Source organism: Canis aureus, chromosome 2, assembly GCF_053574225.1.
Source record: "Canis aureus isolate CA01 chromosome 2, VMU_Caureus_v.1.0, whole genome shotgun sequence".
Lineage (NCBI taxonomy): Eukaryota > Metazoa > Chordata > Mammalia > Carnivora > Canidae > Canis > Canis aureus.
In genome coordinates this window covers 76,530,216-76,547,990 of record NC_135612.1, presented here as the reverse complement: position 1 = coordinate 76,547,990, position 17,775 = coordinate 76,530,216, and the positions used below count along the sequence as shown (strand labels likewise).

The window sequence follows — 17,775 nt, the reverse complement described above, 5'->3', positions numbered from 1 at the left end:
TGTTAAAGAATATTCATTTAAACTACTAAGTCTACTTTATTTCAACTGGATTAAATGGATCATAAATAAGAAAACTAAACATAAAGTGTTACTCCCTAAATAAAAGTCATATCATAGCAATAAAGGTGGTACTTTCATATCATATTTCATATCATATTTCAACTAAACACATGTATGAAAATAACAGGCTATGTGTGAGATTACCTTGGATAACGTATAGGAAAAATCTGCATTAAAATCTGTGAGGAGAGAACACATCAAAAAAATCTTACAGAAATTTCTATAAAGAACCATCTTCATGGGGCACCTGGGTGGCTCAGTTGGTTAAGTGTTTGTCTTTGGCTCAGGTCATGATTTCAGGGTCCTGGGATCAGCCCCACATGGAGCTTCCTGCTCAGAGGGGAGTCTGCTTCTCCTTCTCCCCCTCCTTCCCCCTCCACTCATATTCTCCTCAAATAGATGAATAAAATCTTTTTAAAAGAGAGAGAGAACCATTTTCCTTTGAAAAAAAATTAAAAAATCTTTGGAACCACATAGAAATTATTCCAATAATCACATATAAATGGCTCAATGTTAAAAGACTAAAATTTTCCCACGTTTTGCATATTTTAATTAATAGACATTAATGTACAGTAAACTTATGTTTTTGACTTTGAAAGAAATACGTCATTTTTTTTTAAGTAGGCTCCACATCCAGCGTGGAGCACAACATGGGGCCCAAACTCATGACCCTGAGCTCAAAGACCTGAGCTGAGATCAAGACCTGAGCTGAGATCAAGTATCAGATGCTTCCCTGACTGAGCCACCCAGATGCCCCCAAATAAGTCAATTTTAAAAATCCTGTCTTTATATAGCTCCCACCTACACAGAGTTCTGATTTATCTTAAATTTCTGTATTTTCATTTACCTTTCTTTTCTATCTTTTCAAATATTTTCTCAGGTATTCAATTTTACTGAGAAGAGCACCGCAAATATCTACATGTCATTTTTATCAGAAATTCACAGCTTTCAAATTCCTTTCATATGCAATTTTCATTTACTTCTTGGAACTAATGCATATTAATGCAGAGTACAATGTCTTATTAGAGATATCTGAAGCTCAATACATTTCTTAATTTTCTCTTGTTTAACTAGTGAAACCTAGGGTTCTGATTAACGATCATTTTAATTGATGGAGGTTTTCCTTGTACTCTGGAGCCTTCAAAATTTTAATGTCACTCCACACCTTTTTCAAGTTCTTTGGACCCACAACTACCATTTCAAGGAATGTAGGCCTTGTGTTTCCTAGGAAACCGTGTGCACACAGCAATATTCTTCGACAAATAAAGAGCACACTTATTCTTTTTTCAATATTATAAAGCTTGGGAGAAATTTTTCTATTAAATCCTAAGAATCCTGGACCTTGTAAATATTATTTTTACATTTATTGTGGTGGCCTCAGCTTGAAATCTAGGTATTTTTATCTTTGTATTTGGATAAGTGTGGGTACATCTGGAGGTTCCCTGCTCATAGTTCTCAAAATCTTTTTGTAGCAGAGGACCCCCTTGTTCAAATGAAATCCTCAGAGGAAATGAGAATGAACAAATAAAATTGATGATAATCTTGTTGAAGGAAGGAAGGCATGGGGGTGGGACCTCTTTCCTTCTGTAAAACTGTAGGTAATTCTAAGTAGTCCATTCTATCAGTGAAACTGATTGCCTTTCAGCTCAGCCCAATGACTCAGACCTCTGCCATAAGGTAGCACTTGTAACAAAATAGCTGTAAAAGTGAAAGCTGTGCCCTTCAAGTCTAAAAGATTCTGAGAACCCACACAAAAATATGTAAAGGACGTCAAAGAAACCAGCTCTGGAGAATAGAGGTTATATTATGCTGGAAATTTTTAGAGCAAGGTGTGGGCCCTCCATTGAGCGAGCAGCAGAGTAAGTAGAATGGATCACCATTTAGATCATTAAGGAAGAGCTCATCTTGGATGCCTATCTGTAGGATCAAAGTTTTATAGCTTTCAAGGCTTTGGCAATAGACATCATAAAAAAAAAAAAAAAATGAGAAGTAAAGGAAAACTGCAGGTGCTCCCTAGTAGTTGACAGGATATTTCTTGAAGATACCGAAGGCAAACTTGAAAAATAACCCTTAAATAGTGGAGAAGAAGAAGGAGGCAGGGAAGGAGACCTAAATCCCTTTTATTGGCTAGAAGCCATGCAATAAGGAATGTTATCAGACAGGGTCCAATCAGGAGAACAGAATTCACATTCAGTGCTTCGACAAGACAGATTGAACATAATGAATGATCGCAGGTGTTGAAGGCCTGCAAAGCAAGAGGGAAGCACGGAGGGGGGATCAGAACTAATAAGAAGCAACTTCTGCCCCAAGGGATCTGGGAACAAAAGGCAAAAGATGGAGATTACCAGAGTAGCAGCTTACAGGAGGGAAGGGCCTCCTAGAGCTCAGGTTTAGACCTCTGGTGGTTGGGGGGGGGGGGGGGGGGGAGGCATCTGGCTGGCGCTGGTTTCTTTAGGGCAAACGAGGAGTTTTGCTCTGGAAGTGCCAAAACGAGTGAGAATAAACACTTTTGGAGTAGACAGCCCCTGCCAGACACAGGCCCTGCTGAGAGAAAAAAAGGGTGGTACTTTCTGCCCCTCCCCCTTCCTTCACTTCCAAACTCCCCCTAGCACCTCCTGTTGGCAGAACGTAATAGGACATCAGCTAGGAAAGCTGTACCAATCATGCTCAGGTTGGCACAAAGATACATTTCGGGCTGACCTGATAGATAAATAGAGCAAGCACAGAAAAGAGCTGTGTGCAGCTATCATCACAGCCCTATATCTTATTTTTTTCTCCCAAGGTGGTGTGATAGTACCATTCGTGATATATATATTTTTTATTTTGATTCTGTATTGTTCAAAAATTGAGTTTGAAAGCATAAGACAGAGACGTGTACTGTAAAACTACTCCCAGGGAAAAAAAAATATGAATATGGCAAAGCCCTTATTTCTGAAAGATATTTTTCAACACTTAATTTGATATATTGACATAGTAATATTAAATTAACTCCATTCAGTATCTTGGAGATACATTTTGCAGGCGATTGTAGACACATTAGGCATTTTTAACATTAGAGGCTTGACTGGTAATGCCGGCTCTTAAAATTTTCTTGACTAAAAAGTTATCCGCTGCTTCTTAGGACACCAAAATTTGGAGTCTCAACCAGGTACATTTGTAGGTTTTCATACCCACCTAATTCTGGGAGGCAAAAATTTGGCCCTGAGCCTCATACATTGTGAGGTAGTTGGATGAATGCCTATATGGGAAACTGCCAGTAAGGGACTTTAACCTCAATAATTTATGGCCACATTTTCTTCTTGAGGGTATGGTGTTTGAAACAAATGAATTGTGCTCATTTTAATGCACAACAAAAGATATTGGATTCTGAAGACTGACTGTATACAACTTAATCCATAGGCTAGGCCTAAATTGCCCATTCATTCAACAGATGTTTGCACTGTTATTCTATCAATCAGGGTTCAGGCAGGGGAGGATAGCCATTCTGTTCTGGGAAAAAAGATTTATTATAGGAATTAGACTTTACAATTGTTGGAGGAGCTGGATAAGTGAAAGTCTAGAAGGCAGAGTTTAGACGATCAGAGTAGTTATCACGTAGCCAATCTGAGAAGCCAAGTACAGCCAATTGCTAAAGTAGAACCATAAAAGGGGAATCCCAAGAGGAACTTAAGGAGAGTTGTTCTTTCTGTGAAGACCAACTCTCTGGGTCTACGTCAAGTGTTTGGAGGTATACGTGAGGTCACTATGATCATGAGAGCCAGTAGGCTGCAGAAAGATGTAATCAGAGCAAAGGAGAACTAAAAAACATGCTTGGAACCCACCAATCAGAGCTTCATCTGTCCATCACCTCATCTGGCTGCCAAACAACTTTCAGGGAATAATGTTTGCTGCGTCACTTCCAATTTTCAAATCGCTTTCGAGTTCTTCTTTTGGCTAACAATAGGTAGGGGGGCCATATAGATGAGGGGATTCTGGGAAACATAGTTCTCCAATTAATGAAGATGACATAATAGTCCATCACAGCCTGTCCGTGCAAGAGACTTATTAAGTAATCTTCTGTAAAATGGGACTAATAACAGGGTGTGTGTGAAGATGAAAATGACATAATGCATGTAAAGGCTTTAATGTATTTGTCTATCATTTGGTGAACACTCAAAAAGTGATTATTATTGTATATTAAAATAAACAAAAATGGAAAGTAGTATAAATAACTCTGCTCAAGGTAAATTAAGGCTATTAGATATATACCACTGTGGTGGCCCTCAGAATGTGTCTCCTGGATCTCTGACTGCTGAGAGTAAAAGTAATGCTGGCCCTGGCTGCTACGTACTGGCCATGCCTTACCACTGGCCTCCAGCCAAGGACTGGGTGTGGCAGTGATCCTAAGGCAGGTCTGTTCCTGGGAGACTCGGATTCCTCTGGCAGCAGAGCCTTCGGCTCATAACCTCCCAGATTGCTATTGCAGTGCTGAACTCTCCTTAAAAGTGCAAGGCCCTGCCACCTGGGTGGCTCAGTGGTTGAGCATCTACCTTTGGCTCAGGTCCTGATCCCGGAGTCCTAGGATCAAGTCCCTCATCGGGCTCCCTGAAGGGAGCCTGCCTCTCCCTCTGCCTGTGTCTCTGCCTCTTTGTGTCTCTCATGAATAAATAAATAAAATCTTAGAAAAAAAAAAAAGAATTGCAAGGCCCATCTAGAATCAATCCTTCCTTCCTTCCTTCCTTCCTTCCTTCCTTCCTTCCTCATCTCCCTCCTTCCTTCTCTCTCCTTTACCCAAGATCAGAGCAAGTAGTCTCTAAGCTCCTTACCCTTGTCTCTCACTGGGAGTTCCCCTAATAAATTTCTAATTTTTAAATGTTTAATCTGATACTAGTATTTTTTTTTCTTTTCTTTTTTTTTTTTTTAATTTTTATTTATTTATGATAGTCACAGAGAGAGAGAGGCAGAGACACAGGCAGAAGGAGAAGCAGGCTCCATGCACTGGGAACCCGATGTGGGATTCGATCCCGGGTCTCCGGGATCGTGCCCTGGGCCAAAGGCAGGCGCCAAACCGCTGCGCCACCCAGGGATCCCAGATACTAGTATTTTAATGTTTAATCTGATACTAGTATTTGCTTCTTGGAGGACATGGACTAACATGAGTGCAAAAGAAAAATGTCAGTATCCTAAGAAAGTAAGGTCTAGCACCAAAAAGTGAAAAAAGGTAAAATTAATAAACTGATGATTAATTTAGAAAAACTGACCTTCATAATTTGATTATATCACAACAAAAAATGCCTGGGTATTGATTCTATATTTCCTTACTTCCTTTTTTCCTTCCTTTCTTCCTTCATTCCTTCCATCCAAGGGGTGTGTGTGTGTGTGTGTGTGTGTGTGTATGTAATATATGTGTATATAATTACATACATACATATATATATATGCGTAATTTTATGTAGAGTTTATGTGGTTTACATAACCTGCTCTCCCTCACAGAAGCCAAGCTATTACTAGAGTCCTATAGTTAGAAGGAGAAAATCCTGTTTTCTCAGACCATATCGATGAGAAGCCTTGAAAGTCGTTCCCATTTCATGTCTCCTTACAGGGACTTTGGCTGGAATGATAGCATCACTAGAAGAATATCCTGGGAAGAGTATCATTTTTTCCCACACAGTCCCAGGTAATCCAAGTAGGTGGAGATATACTTCATTCTGCTGTTTACAATGTAATATTGAATGAGCTGGCATCCATTCTAGCCCAAAGCATGGTTGATACAATATTTGAATAAGACTGTAAGGGGTGTTAAAAGATAAACTGAAGCAAATTAAAAGTTTTTAAGGATTTATTTGAGCAAAAATATATTCAAATCAGGCAGCACCTAACCCACAGAGGTGGGTATCACTCCCTGAGCAGGAGCCAGGGAAAAATCTTATATGAAGTACAGAAGCAAAGAAAGGAAATTATTTGACTGTCTAGAGCTTAAAGCCTGGTTGTCTATTTGTGATTGGTTGTCCTTGACATTTTGATTGCATCATCCTAAGGCATGTAGAAGCTTAGATTTTGGTTTGTTTACATAGGCCACCACAGCACTAGAGCCACATCAATCTAATGGCCTACTTGTTTAATTAATTTAATAGGGTAAGCTAATCTTCATGTTTTTCAATTGCTTCAAATTCTATTTATTCCTACTTCAATTGAGGTTATTAGTAAAACACATATCTAAGTTAATACTCTTTTGCCCTAAAGAAAAATTATTTCCCAGTAATTCAATTTCATGTTCAAATGGCCTTCATTGGACTCAATATAAGAACCATGAAGAAATTTTGATGCTTTTTTAAAAGCTTCTTGTGGAGACCTTGTTCATTATTTTAGTACTCTTTACATAAAGATTTTATGCTGAAATTATTTAGAATTCAGTACAAGAAATGCTTCCTACCTCTTTGCATCTAAAACTAAGACCAAAAAGACTTCACCCTGTCGTTGCCTTGATGGCTGGTAAGGGAAGCTCAATGTAAATTTCAATGTTTGTGATTTCACTTATATGTGGGATTTAAGAAACAAAACAAATTAACAAAGGAAAAAAAAGAGAGCAATAGAGAGAGAGAGAGAAACCAAGAAACAGACTCCTAATCATAGAGAACAAACTGCTGGTTACCAGAGGGGAGGTTGGTGGGGGGATGGGTGAAATAGATGATGGGGATTCAGAAGGGCACTTGTGTTGAGCACCAGCTGATGTATGGAATTGTTGAATCACTGTATTATATACCTGAAACTAATATAACACTGTATGTTAAATATACTGGAGTTAAACAAAAAAAAAAAAATAATGAACTTACCTCTTTTCTGGTAATTTTCCCCCCTTTTCCTTGTGTGATTTTTGACCCTTCTGGTTTTATTTTTAACAATCATATTGCTTATGAATTTATTTTAAGAACTCTGAAATATTTGGATTTGTTTTGGAAGGGAGAGGAATAGGAAATCTATAAAATTTTAAATAAATTATATATATGATTATAATATAGAAATAACATATATTACAATATATATATGATTATGTATATCTAAATGTTCACTCAAACCACAATTACAAATTACTGGCCAAATTTTAGAAATACTAAAATACTTAAAAGAGTTATGAACAGTTCTAATTCAAGGAAGTACATGACGTTTTCAATTCCTGTTTTTTTTTTTTATTATTTTTATTATTTAAAAGAACAAATCTTTCCTTTTTACCTGAGCCAGATAGCAAGAAAATGCCACTAACAGATAGTAGATGAGCTCTATAGTAAAACCTCATACACTGTAGCTGGTTCTTCCCTCGTCCTCATCATACAGTAAGAAGGTGGGACCAGGGGGACCTCAGAGATATTTCCAGCACTGGAATCATATGATTCTTTTTATGTTTAAGCTTATTGGATTTCAATGTTTGAATATCTAATTATAAGAGAACATATATAGGAATGTCAAAAAGAGGTGACATTAGAAAGAGGAAGTGTCCAAACTTGCATCTGTTTACAAGACACGCTCAGGAAATGGACTCTAGTGAAGCATTTCCTTTCAAATTAGATTTGGATGTTATATTACATAATGAGCCTTTTGAAGTTCCAAGAACTCAAAATTCCATTCAGTGATCTGACATCATGAAAATGGACCTTTAACCAGTCAAAAGGACAAATTCATTATAGGGAAAACAATGAGACTAAATATATCTGCAATTTCTTAGTCATCATAGTGTTTTGTAAAACTATAGCCAGTTTAAAAACACACGTTTTGGTATATATCATGTAAAATAGATACTATGCTTGACAAGGGAGACTAGACTTCATAATTATTTTGAAATGGCGTGATTTGTTTCAAGTATAACTTAACAATTACTTTATTCTAGCACTCAAAATAAACAAAACAATCAGCTCTGAAAGAATTTGGTATTAACTTTGTTGTGAAATATCAGATAATCTTTTACGTGCTGCAGCAGGTTCAGAACTGTCTTTTTCCCTGTAGCACTAAGATAAACTCTAAACAAAAATACATAATAAAGGCAGATACACAGCATTAGAAATTGTTTATTTAAATCTTTCTTAGGGGATCCCTGGGTGGCGCAGCGGTTTGGCGCCTGCCTTTGGCCCAGGGCACGATCCTGGAGACCCGGGATCGAATCCCACATCAGGCTCCCGGTGCATGGAGCCTGCTTCTCCCTCTGCCTGTGTCTCTGCCTCTCTCTCTCTCTCTCTGTGACTATCATAAATAAATAAAAAATTAAAAAAAAATAAATCTTTCTTAAATAGTGAGTTAGCCTCTCCTGTAGGCTGAACTACACAAACAGGATGCAAGTCTTCCACTTTAGCATCAGCTCCAGTGCCTAAGAGTATTTGACACATAGTAGATGCTTAGTAAACATTTGTAATGCCTGAACATATTTGCAGGTTATCATGCTCAATTTAGGATTTAAAACGGAAAGTTATTGGTACTCAAAAAAATGGATGGATTTTCTCTACAACACATGGAACACATTTTAGAATGTGTGTGTAAATATGCATGTATATTTAGATTCCAGTTGTATTTCTGATATAGTATACAGCTGTTTGAAAGTGGTTGCTCTTGGGCAGCCCTGGTGGCGCAGCGGTTTAGTGCCTCCTGAAGCCCGGGGTGTGATCCCGGAGACCCGGGATCGAGTCCCACGTCAGGATCCCTGCATGGAGCCTGCTTCTCCCTCTGCCTGTGTCTCTGCCTCTCTCTCTCAATCTGTGTGTCTCTCATTAATAAATAAATAAAATCTTTAAAAAAAAAAAAAAAGAAAGTGGTTGCTCTTGTTTTCTTATAAATATTGAAAAGGAACTCCCTATTTGTGGCAAATCCCTTGAGTCTAAACTTGCAAAGTGTTATAAAACTCTATCTTATCTTGGTTTTGAGGCTCTCTAAAGAATATATCATTCAAAACCTCAAAGGAAGCTATATTTTATGTAGCACATGCAATCAGCCACAGGACAAAAACAGCACTTTTCTGAAGGCTTCTGAGAGATCCAATGGCTTTGAATCTCAAGATTCAACTGAAAGAGGCCCGAAGGAATTATATGGTTTACTTCCATTGGTTTACCATTTTTGTATCGTAGAAAACCATTTGAGAGTAAACATAGGGGAAAAAAAGTCATGTTGGCAATTAACATAGAGGAATAGTAGAAATCCCAGGAATCCTCTAGAGATGTAGCAGGTGTAAAACTGTTTCTCCCAGTGCTTTCCACATTGTAGGTCAGAAAAAAAAAACAAACAAACAAAAAAAACAAACACAAAAACCAACCCTGGCCCCCAAAACCAAAAACCTACCATGCTTACATTTTTATTCAAACTCAAACCCACGGAGTTTTCTTTGGCCCAACCAAAGAAAAGATTTGAGGACTGAGCCGAAGAAACTCTTCATTAAAAAAAAAAAAAAAAAGTAGTATATAGCCTAGAGGATTTTTTTTTTTTTTTTTTTTTAGTTCAAGATGTCAGCTGTGGCGCAGTTCTTGTTCCCACAGAAACAGGATGTACTTGGTCTACCTAGATGATGAGTGGAACAACATCGTGGTTGCTCGGCTACATCCCTGGGGATGGTTTCACCATGAGGTTCTCCTGCTTGCTGCACTCTTGCTTCACTAGTGGTTCCACTGCTCATTCTCAAAGTCACGGACATCACCACAGGTTTGTAGCTGCATCTGAGGTTGTCTAAATTGATTTATATTCAGCAACTCCCACCTCACTTGCCTGCCTGTGCTCTTTGCTGTTTCTTCCCCTTTACTTTCCTTGTCTAGTCTGTAGCATTCATTCTTCTAAAACCCCGTGTAACACACAGCTGATTTGCCCTTTTGATATAAATTTTTGGTTTCCTTTGATTCTTATTAAACACAATGTTTAGCCATTTCTACTAGATTTTTAAGATCCACAAGGGCAAGAACTATTTCTTTTCAGCCATGTATAGAATCAGGAGAATGCTCTGCACACAATAAGTATCGACTGGCAGGCAAATATCCCACTTCAGGACTCCTGTTGTCTATAATATGTCTGTAATAATGTACAGGTCACTTGTCCTCACTTTTATCCAGCAGAGATTTGGTGATAAACACCTAGCTTCTCTCAAGTGGATTATTGCTCATGATCTCGTCTTGCTGTTTGTGCTAGTCATGGCTCATGGGTAATGATTAAAATTGTCCCCAAATAGGTTGCAATGTCTATTATTGGCCCAAATCTCACAGCTAAACTGTGGAGAGGATGTCACCACTATCACATTGGAACAGTTAACATTCTATGGAAGCCGAAGCTGTATGCACAAAGCTGACTTGCTCAAGGATTCATTTGCCTTATTATATTCTGCTTCTTTGTTTATTTTGTAACACACAAAAGGGCATTAGCCACAGCTGCTGGATTAAGTAATGGCTCAAAATATCAGTCTACAAGGTCATGCAAACACACTGCTGTTTCTTCCTTTGAACAAGGATAAGGATGCCAACTGCTACAAAAATCCTCAAAACACACGTATACACTCACATGAATAGCCCTCCCAAGGATCACCTCTTCTTAAAAAGCATACTGAAAGTATTTTTGCACGCGCGTGTGTGTGTGTTTGTGTGTTTAATTCCTAACATGTTCCCTGCTATCTGCCCTTGAAGTGCTCTCATTTTTGGGTTCTTAAGAATGTTGAGATTGTTTCGCAGTTATTAAGCTTAGAGCTTGTTACTGAAGTGAGAACGTATGAAGTACAATAAAATATTTGGGAGTCTGGTACTTTTAAAAAATGTAGACTTTCTTAATGAGAATATTTTGAATGTGTTAAGATGCATATTTAAAATCTTATAGGGGTGCCTGTGTGGCTCAGTGGTTGAACGTCTGCCTTTGGCTCAGGTCCTGATCCCGGGGTCCTGGGATTGAGTCCTGCATCGGGCTCTTTGCGGGGAACCTGCTTCTTCCTCTGCCTATGTCTCTTCCTCTCTCTGTCTGTCTCTCATGAATGAATGAATGAATGAATGAATGAAAGAATGAATAAATAAATAAATCTTTTAAAAAATCATATTGCTTATCCTACAAGGTAAAGCTGAAAACTCCTTTTACTTCCAATTATTGAATTAATAATGATCAATTCTTTAGAAATTGTTCCCTTTTACTCTTCTAAGCTATCATTAGAATTGTGAAGATTAATTAACGAACCTGTGGTTTTCACAAGTACCCAAACAGAGGAGTCTGCTCTTCCCACAGACAAACACATTATTTCTCTTGTACATTTGAAATAAGAAAAGTCTGATAGTGTTGAACATACTGGCATATTTCTCCTCTTATCATCAGTCCCATCTAGGATATAAGTGAGGCACAGAGGGGCTAACTCTTTCAGAACATAAGGAAGCTTCCCTTATAGAGGCGTTCACTTACTATACTGTCCTGTGTAATCAAATGAATTCATATGGTACCTTTACTTAAATGCAGTTAACTAATTAATCCCTAAGCACCTAGTTTATTCTTTTCCAAGAATGATCTTAGACTTTGGAAAAATACAAACCAGTTTAAGGTTAAGGAGGGATTAAAACCATGCATTTGCAGCAAAGGGATGGTGGAGAAGACAAATTGGACTATACTATTTAAACTAGAATTTTCTTACTCCCACCCCCACCTGAACAAGGATGGCTTATAGCAATCACCATCTATTGCTTTTAAAACAAAATTAATATTCTTAAGCAATAAGCATATTTAGAAAAGCATAGACCTGATTTTCAGACCTGATTTTCAAAAAGCGGTTTCTGTTCCTTTGTAGGTAACAGCCAAGAGTTAAAAACGCCCCTCATCTTGTGTTAGATAATACCACAGAGAGTACTTCTAACTTCAGTTTTAGCTGCTGTCTACTGGCTAGACCTATTTAAATTTCCCTAACCTGTTTAATGAGGTCCAAAAATAAATGTATATTATAGAGAAAACTGAAGCATACTCACTATTTACAGAGAAATGACACAGAGAGGGCACTTATACAGTATGTGACCTAAATAACCCAAAGCAGATTTAATTCACTATGGGAACCTGGGATTACAGTGGAGCCGTTTTCTGGGTCTATCAGGAACCATAGCACAATCTTGGATCGTCTGTGTCCTAACAAAGATGAATCCTTCATGAGAACAGGAACTAATTTACTCTTGTTCTTAGTTTTTAAAAACAAATAAAGTTCCCTTATTATATAGCTTAATTCTGAATTAAGACCTGAAACAATAAAAAAAAAAATCATACATTGCTAACAGTGCTCAAAATGACAGAAAAAAAATGTTCCTGATGATATCACTTCATGATGCAGAACACATGGGCTGAGAGGTACTACTGCAGATTCACTCAATAAATAAATAAATAAATAAATAAATAAATAAATAAAGCAAGCAAGCAAGCAAGCAAGCAGGTAAGGAAACTCACAGACCTGCCAAGACTCTAGTCCGAATTGGTTTAACCAACTGGTTCTTGGCATTTGATTCAAGGCAGCAAGATAGAAAGAAGGAAGATATGCTCAAAGGGCGGGGCAAGAGGGAATAGTTCCACGAAGGAGATGCCGGTGATAATTTCATAATATAAATGCTTGCCTAGGGCCAGTCATGGCTGTCTTCTTCACCTGTGTTGCCACTCACTGGGATCCTAGCATGGCCCAGAACCTGAAGATCAGAGCAATGAGAAGGGAAGTGATAGGAAAAAAAAACGATACTGTGTTTTTTTCTGATATTGGATGTGGTTAATATCTGTAATGAATGTACATAATTTAAGACAGCAATTGGATGCATTGGATCAACATGTCAAGATAACAGTGGTCTAAGAAGGGAGAAAGTTGTAGTTCTGAGGAATTTAATACTTTCTCTGTATAATGAATTTTGTTTCTGAGCAACAAAGATACTTGAGGATTCAATGTGTATCATATGGTTCTCCTGGTAATGATGATACCGTGGGGTACTGAGGCAGTGTTAGCCTAACCATATTTCACTGGAAGAGTCCTATTATTTCTGAAAACAGCAAATTACACATCCCTCAGCATCCTATCCTTGCTTCAAAAACGAGTTTCCATCATGTTCAGAGCATAGTTCATGCTGAAGAATTTGTTTTTTGCAAATGTATTTTTACGGTGTGAGGAATAAGATGGCAATCCCACTTAGGAATAAGGTCTGTAAGAGATGCCATAGAGTATAGGTGAAGGGTCACTTTGTGGAGTTGAGATCTAGAATACTACAGTCATATTCCATTGGTAGATTATATTATGACTGTCCAGAGGAAAGGAGGGGACCTGGAGGTGAACTTGGAGGAATACATAGTTTATATTATGCCCTTATTTTTTCTCCTTTCTAGACTTCTCCTTCTTTCAATTATTTTTTTTTTTCTTTCTCTTTGCTAAAACTACCTTCAAAAATCTAATCACACCTTGGAAGGAGTCAAGCCATGAGGAAGATACAGAAATACATTCTAAATACTGGGATGCCACAAACTACACAGTGGCAACGCATCTGGCAGACTCTTATTTGAAAATCTGTCTCGGGAAACTCTGGCAGAGAAGAAACTATACAGTTTTTATTTCACATAAAAATTTATTTCATTGGTCTCATGTCATCGGCCCGTGAATACGTAGAGTCAGAATCCTTACAAACACATCAATGACTCAACAGATAAGTGTTGCAAAACTGTAATCCAAACCTTGGTATTAATTTTGGAGGCCATTAATGCTGTTAAAAAAAGGAGATTTTGCTAACCAAATAATGGAATACCCTTAATTACTTTTCAATTCAAATATAGTCCCTTACAGCCTGAACAGACCATTTTGTTTACATAATGATTATAGAACTTGCCAACTTGTCAGTATTAAACTTCCAGGTATGACAAGACATCTCAAATTCAATAATTACTGTAATTGAAAGGTAAAGATTGAGTATTTACATATAAAGGAATGCAACTATCTCTGCAAATATGTCTGCTGTAGTTTAGCAAATATGGTGATTTCATTTAAATCAACTCCTACTTCACATCACACATAAAAATGTCAAAAATGAAAGATAAGCTTCAAACTTATAATTAAATTGCTCGATCACTATTTTATTGGCATATTTTTAATGAGTTTCCCAGTTTTAAAAATTCATATGAAAATCATTAACAAGGAGTTAATTGTCTATTTGGACCTCATGTGGAGTCCAGTCTTTAAAACTTGTGTGAAAAATAAATTGGTTTTGACTTTTATGAGACAATTGGAAGCTTGAACCCTGAGGAAGTATTTGATAATATTAAGGGATTTTTAAAATTACTTTTTAAGGAGAATGGTATGATGATTTTTTAAAGGATGTGTAGATTGTTTATTACATTTCATCATTGTCTTAATCATCAAACATTTGTTTACCTTCTGCTTGCATCAAGAGTGCTGTGCCCCTGATGAAGTATTTGATAATGGGCCATTACCAGGTAGTAATTATTCCACCTCTGTTTGAGGATCATGCCAAGTGCAACTGACTACTTTTAATTTAAGTTCGTTCTTGAACACCTGCCACTGAATTCCAAGCATTTTTGAATGACAAAATACTCTTTATAAAGTCATTAAGAATATGGGTTCATTGTTCTGAAGTAACCCACTTGATGTGAATATGTTATGCAACTTTAATATCATCACCAAAGGACCTGTAGTGAATGCAACATTTGGCCTTAATTCTTTTTTAATATATAAATTTCATATATACCAAAGTAATACGTGAAAAAAAAGTAAAAAAAACAAAAAGTAATATGTGTACATAGTTCTTAAAGAATCCCTAGCATGGCAAGTGTAAAGAAAAGCTGCAGTACTTGCCCCTTTCCCTCATCTTAACTGAAATGCCCAATTATCTTTCAAAGGCCACCAGGAACACATCTGTCACTGAATAGACGGAGCTTATGACTCATTTCAGTACAGGAGAACTCCTACCGTTGAGGGGAGCCATGGGGTGTCTCAGTTAAAGAGATTTAATAAAGAATTGGACTTTGGTTGTATGATTTGGGGGAAGTTTCTTGCTCTGGATAAGAAGCTGTTTAGAAATGGGAACAATTCTATGATTGGGTATTTCTGTAAATCTTATCTATAGGGAGGGAAGACTAAAGAAATACTAGAACTATGTATACTAAGAGTACATGTACTGATACTAAAGTTGGTAAGAAGTAGCCCTCTGTCATAAAAGCTGAAATAGGGAGATAATTGGTCTTTTGTGGCTAGAATAATGCTCGTATATTGTTTGTGTTTAGACATGATTATAGAGGGGTCTTCATTTCGCCTTGATCCATTATAGTCACAGAGTGTCCTTATACGATATTGATGTTCTGTGATATTTTTTGCGTTCAACAGAATATTAGAGACTAGCTGTGAATGTCAGGTCAGTCCCTAACACCACCAGGGCCTAGCAGGTAGCAGTGGACTTGCCCTCAGAGGTCAGGAGTTGCTTTCCTCCTTCCCACATCTTTCACCAGGGGCAATGGCATTCAATTTTTTTTTAGCAGTTTCTTCTGGCACTTACCTCCAGATTCCTAAATATTAGTTTCTGCTTATTCTTAAATATTTGATTTGTTTTTAAATATTTGACTTCCTGCTATCGAAATAAGGCTTTTGCTCTCATAGCCATCACATTATACTCATTCTCCACATGCACGCCTACTAAACTCATTCTGGTAATGTACTAATTATCACCGGTATCACTTAAAAGTAATTACAGTTATTTTTGTTATTATGGCTATGTAAATACTATGCATAGCAGGGCTATATAATATACTGTCATTATATATCCTTTCTTTTAGAATTTTATTTTATTAATTGTCTCATTTTATTTCATTTGCCCAGTTACCAATAATTCTTCCCCAAAATTCTCGAGTAGAATTGCAAAACTTCTTTTTGAATGGCTAAAACATCAGATAGTTCCATAGTTCCATTTCCCCCTTGTAGACAGCCCTCCTGGACCCTCAGATGACTGCTGTACCCAGGACTAGGAGCTCTTGAGGCCCTGGCCACCCTGGACTTCATTTTAAGCATTTAACTCATCCGTCCCTCTCTTTGCTGGCTTTTCTATTTCTTCCTGATTGCCAAGCTTTTTTTTTTTCTTCTGTTAACTCTGTTGCTTTTGATGGGTACACCCCCTAGTAGCTTCCAAGAAAGTTTACATAGGAGGCAAATTTTTTGATATGTGCATACCTGAAAATGCCCTCCCTCCCTACTCCGCACACTTTACAAAATATTTTCTTAGTTTTTTCCACTTCTATTGAAATAGAATCGACAAAAGGCTTCATTGTGTAGGCATAATTGGTGAAATCATTGGCCATTAGCAATTGATTCAGCCTCCAGCCCCTCTGGTCTCCCCACCTCCCTAGAGAAGAGTTTGACAAGCAGCGGGCATCCAGGGGGCTTTTCAAAAGCCACTTAATTAATATAACAAAGAACACCTTTATGGCTCTCACTGTTAATGAAGTTCTAAGAGTTTTAGAAGGCCTGTTCCAGAAATGGGCTCTAAAACCAAATATCTTAAAAAAGTAAATAAATAAAAATAAAATCAAATATCTTATTTTTTATTATAAATCACATTGTCAAAAAAATTTAAAAAAAAAAGTAAATCACATTGTCACAATATTGCAAGGAGATTATCACCGTAGTGTTGGCCAATCCTTTTACTGCATCACATCACTTTTTCTCTTTTGTGTCCCTGCACACTTGCAAGGCAGTTTGGGGGAAACAGAATTCTAAGTTAGAAAGAGGTTTCCCTCTGAATATTAAAGTCACAACTCTGTTATTTTCTATGTGTCGGTGTTGCCGCCGAGAAGTTCAGTGCTTTCCCTCTTCAGAGGCTATTAAGATCTTTGTCCTTGGTGTTTTGACTATTCGCTATGACATAACCAGTTATGATTTTTTTCTTTTTGCATGTATTGTTCTCAGACCTTTCTATCTATCAGTTCTGGGAAATGTTCTTATATTACTCCTTTGATAAGTTATTTCCTTTAATTTTTTCTCTCTGGGGCTCATATTGGTTGGGCTACCAGCATTGAACAGTTAATTTCTCTTAACTTCCTTTTTTCCCTATTGTTTCTTTGTCTTTTTGTTTGACCTTCTGGGAGATTTCCTCAACTATTTACGCCTACCCATATACCAGCTTGAAAATTTTCTGTTATACTATTTTCATTTCTGTGTGTTCTTTCTCATTGTCCAAATGTTCCCTTTTTTGGAAAATCTTTTTTTTTTTTTTTTGCTTTGTTTTGTGGATGCATTATTTTCTCGTATCTCAGGCTCTAAAGATGTTAATTATAGCTTTGTTTGATATTTTCTCCTCTTGCCTGTGTTTGTTCTATTTTTTTCAAGTTTCATGTTTGCTTAAGTGTCTAACATTATATTAGAGGCTTTTTCCAATGCTTGACTTCCTTGTCTGTTATTCTTTTCTTAAAGGTGAGGCATTAGGAGCATTGTTAGAAAACTTTATATGCATAGATGGGGCTTATGACTGACCAACCAGATACTTCATTGTTGATGACCTGGTGGGGGCAGGGCAAACTTCTGGGAACAGGGAGTAAGGGGGGGGTTGGGGAGGTTGAGGAGGTGGGGGGATGTGCTAAAAGTTCCACTATTGATAGATTTTTCTCTTGAGGTGTTCAGTTACTCTAGAGAGGAAACATCTCATCTTCTGCCTGAGAGGTTATGCTTACTGGCACCTGTTCTTAGAACTGAGCAGAACTATAGACTGGGACCTCAGTAATTAACATTGTCACATTTTA

The 17,775-nt window shown here is 37.3% G+C and overlaps 1 protein-coding gene and 1 long non-coding RNA gene across 3 annotated transcripts in view; one reads left to right on the top strand and one right to left on the bottom strand.

Annotated features, from left to right (window-relative positions):
• The window catches only part of LOC144302504 (uncharacterized), a 303,624-nt gene that overhangs the window by 1,705 nt on the left and 284,144 nt on the right, over window positions 1-17,775 (bottom strand). The window lies entirely within an intron of this gene.
• Window positions 9,525-17,775, top strand: part of DTHD1 (death domain containing 1) — a 75,419-nt gene continuing 67,168 nt past the window's right edge. The window contains exon 1 of the mRNA XM_077879884.1: window positions 9,525-9,714. The gene's annotated coding sequence lies outside the window, so the exon portion shown is untranslated. The remainder of the gene's footprint in view (window positions 9,715-17,775) is intronic.